Here is a 4,418-nt window from a genome sequence, read left to right as displayed (position 1 = left end):
GTTAAAAAAAAAAAAGAAGAAGAAGAAGATAGTAGGAAGGGGAAGAATGAAGGGGGGGAACCAGAGGGGGGGATGAACCATGAGAGACGATGGACTCTGAGACACAAACTGAGGGTTCTAGAGGGGAGGGGGGTGGGGGGATGGGTTAGCCCGGTAATGGGTATTAAGGAGGGCACGTTCTGCATGGAGCACTGGGTGTTATATGCAAACAATGAATCATGGAACACTACATCAAAAACTAATGATGTAATGTATGGTGATTAACATAACATAATAAAATTTTTAAAAAATGTAAAAAAAAAAAAAGAGGCTTCAGTGGCTCACTTTTAGCACCATAAGTATACAAACTTGTTTCAGCCAACTGGCACAAAGATGGCTTTGCAAGCTGGAATAATTCTTACTTTGCCAGAACGACAGGTATAACTTCCAGCGTCAGGCTCCCCTGTCTCACTGGGAAGTGATATTACAGCAAGAGTTACTAGATCTCAACCAAGGTTCAGCCAAAATCTTCTAAGACAATCTCAGTTTTAAATATTGCATCCTGTTATCCCAGTCTATGCTCTTCACTATTGCAATATCACATCCCTTTTTTCCAGAAACAGTGAAAACGTCCTAAGTATCTAAAGTACATTTCCTAGTGTTCCTCTCGCAATGAAAAATGATCCCATGTCCTCTTTAAACTGCGTTCTTATTTTGCATTCAGAAAAGTAGTAATGGTGTTCTATGCAACTCCTAAATAACGACACTTAGTGATACCCGTGATCTTTCCAAAAGATAATAGCTGATGACTACTGGCAAGAGGAAATACACTTATGCTCAAACTTTTTACATCCAGTGTAGAGTATATTTATCTGAATGAGCCCTGGGTGGGGAATTACTGATAATCCTGGAACAAGGGAATTAGCATCCAGATTTCCAAAGCTGTTCCTTTCTATCTTTTCAGAGCAAAATCTTGAGCCAATCCTGCTAGTTTGTCATGTCTGAATGTGTGTCACTGAGCTGTACCACTGCCTACGAAGTAAGAATTACCCACGCATTTAGGGTAAGTTCCTAGAAAGAATGGGGGCAGTTCCTAGAAAGGTTGGTTTGGTTGGTTTTGTCTTATTTTTAAGTTATGTGTGCTCCCCTCCTAGTAGAGGATTATTTATAATAAAGGAAGAAGATGCGCAAAATGGAATCCAGGGCAGAAGAAATATCCCTGAGCCTCGATGTGATTACTGCCAATGAGATCCTTCTTACCCAGAAACAAGGATCAGAGAAGCTTTAAGAAAAACTGACACACCTGATTCTTTTTTTTTTTTTTTTAACTTTTTCTTCCCTTTCTTCTCTGGAGCTCTTCTCTTACTTATCTTGCCATGTTTTTAAGTCTCATATGTTAGACTCCTTTCCTCTATTCAGCTATGATATCATTCCCCAGCGTTCCATCATTGACTCTCTTCTATTTGCTCCCCTTAGATAATTTGATTTACTCTCATGACTAATATTGAAACTCATGATTCTCACATATACAGCATCAATCCCATTCTCTTTTTTAGGCCAGACCTCCCACTCATCCGTACTCTTACGAACTTCAGATAGTTAATCTTACCATTCTCAAATCAAACTCAAAAATCCCATTGTCCTTAAGCTTTTATCTCTTCCTATATTTCCAGGCATATAACAGTATCTATATCTCGTCCATAAACTGAGCTAGAAACTTGGGATCCTTCTCTCTCCTCCACTAGACTCTGAGCTGCATGACTGCAAGGACTCTGTTTTGGGAACCCTTGTATACCATTGTGTAGCAAAGTTCCCAGCTCATGACAGGTGTTTAATACATATTTAATCAATAGATTAATAAATTCTTGACTCATTCTTTTCTCTTGCTCTTATTATCCAATTCATTACTAAATGTCATAGTTCTATTCCAGAAGCAATGTTGGAACTCATCCTCTTTTCTCCATTTGTAGCATCTCTGCCCAGGACTTTTTGCTTCTCTTCCTCTTAAATCTTCTCTTGGCAGTTCCTACTCCTCCATGCCACAAGGGCTATCTTCCCAAAATGAAAGTCTGATCATACCATTGATCGATCCATGGGGAAACTTTGGTTGGCCTTCTATACTCTAACATGGTCTTCAGCCCAAGGGCTAGCTTCTCACCATCTGCCATTTCCCCATTACAAACCTCATGCTCTGCCCAACTGGACTTGCTTCTGTTCTTAAACATAACGCTCATTCTCCCATTCCCCGTTGATTTGCTCACACCCTTCTCTTTGCCCAGAATGTCCTTCCACTATCCTTGTCCCATGGCAGGCAACTCAGTGTCACCTCTTTTATGAAGTTTCCATGGATTCTTCCCATCTTGCATGCCCCCTGAAATTTGCTCAGGGCCCTCTCAAAGAATTAGCATATCATTTTAATTCGAATTCCATTTTGCTGGCTGCAGTGTGAATTGCTGAAAGGAGGAATCACGCAGAATTTATTTTACTGTCCCTGCTGTCCAACAAGATTGTAGCATATAGTGGTACAGGAGTGGCCATTCAGTGTAGGTTTCAAAGCAAATCCTCGTCTGGAATATTGAGCATAGAAATTCTACGTCTGAATGGAATATGAAGTAGAAGTGTGTGTTCACCAAAATTCTGGAAGACGTTAAGATACCATAAAAAAACTAGTGATCAAAACATTGTGACTATGAAAACCTAGGTCTGCAATGGAGCAGGACAAAGGGCTGAGAGGAGGGACAGGTAGAGAGCAGTTAAGAGTTTGTTTTTATGTTTGGGAGAATTACTTGGACAATTTTTACCTTTCTGACCTTGAACCATAGGCTTCCAAGAAGTCCACCTACACACGGTTCCCTGATGAGATCAGCATGAGGCACACTTGAGTGCTGGCTACAGTTGTTTATCTAAGCAGGAGCAAGTAGCAACTGGTACAGTTCTAACCCCACTGTTAAATGAAAAATGATTTGGCACAAACTTCAAACTGTGTCAGCATAATTGAACACTGAGGCTGGGATACGGGCAACCTTCATGCTACTCTTCTCTCGGAAAATTATTTATGTTCTCTCTCTATATGGTATACCACAATCCTCTGCATGGGTGATAGTAGTTAAGTATACACATACGGAATATATCATGATACACATGTAGCTACATTTCATCTATCCCATCAGTAAAATTAACTGATTAAAGATGGCTCCATGCCCAAGAGAATTCAAACTAAATGGTCTTCAAAAATTGGAAGGCGTGCATTTGCTCGAAATAAGACTATGTCATCTAAAGGTCTTTGAATTCAGCCTGCGTAGAAAGAAAACAATGGGTCATAGGTGTACTTTTGCAATTTTAACTCACATTATCCCTTCTACTTTGCCCCTCATGGTATCCTATCTAACATCACAGTGCCTTGCATTTATCTCAACATCAGATGTTTGTATGCTTTCTTCAGAAGTACCTAGTGAAGATTTCTATTACTTGATCTGAAATTGGTCTGAGAAGGAACATTGCACTCAGTAGTTACATAGTAAATTTCTTGCATTTGAATGAATGAGAAATATAATGAGGGCCAGTAACTTTCATTGAGGATGTACGGCCCACTTCTAAGCACTAGCTCTCTGGCAGTATTGGGGTTGCAAGGGGGGAGGAGTCTCTCAGATCCCATCAGAGCCAACCCTCTCAGTGTTCGTAGATATGGTTCTCTGCCAAAGATAATCTTTCCCCATTGTTGGCTTGGTGATATTAAGTCCTTCAGTTTGGGACAGAAGTTCTCTAACAATTGGAGAAAGGTATAAAACCCAACTGAGAAGGGAGTGATGATAGTATATTGATTTAACATTATAATAAGTAGGAATTTCTAACCACGATCAGATCTTTCCAGAAACATTTTTCCCCCTTCGGATGAATAACATCAGAGAAAGTGACAGTGTGAAGGAATAAACTTAAAAGGATGGGGAAAGGAGAATTTCCAACTTGAAGTGCAATGAAGGAAGACTTAAAGAAATGAAAATAAACTTTCGGCTATTTTAACCATTTTCTCACGACTGAGTGAAGTGATAAAAAATAATAGTGATGGCAATAATAATTGAGTGCTATTGTGTGTCAGATGCTGTGCTAACCATTTTTCATAGGATTATCTGATTTAATGTCTAAAAGGATCCTGGGAGGCAGGTAGTATTAAACTCGTTTCACAAACAAACAAAGGTTATAGATGTTAATTAACTTGCCCAAGGTCACAGAGTTTAAGTGGTACTACTGGGATTGAAACTCAGGTCTGTCTGCTTCCAAATGCCATACACTTAACAAACACAATGTCATCTTTATGCAGTGCTTGCCACATAAGAAATTCTTATATGTCGCCTCTCCTACCCGTTTTCACTTTAAATCATAATGAAATGTGATGGTAATTGTGGCAAGACTAAGCTCAAGACAAACTGAGTTTGGTCTTG

Source organism: Leptonychotes weddellii, chromosome 8 (genome assembly GCF_054177405.1).
Source record: "Leptonychotes weddellii isolate Sample4059 chromosome 8, ASM5417740v2, whole genome shotgun sequence".
Classification (NCBI taxonomy): domain Eukaryota; kingdom Metazoa; phylum Chordata; class Mammalia; order Carnivora; family Phocidae; genus Leptonychotes; species Leptonychotes weddellii.
Note: the sequence above shows the minus strand (reverse complement) of the source record.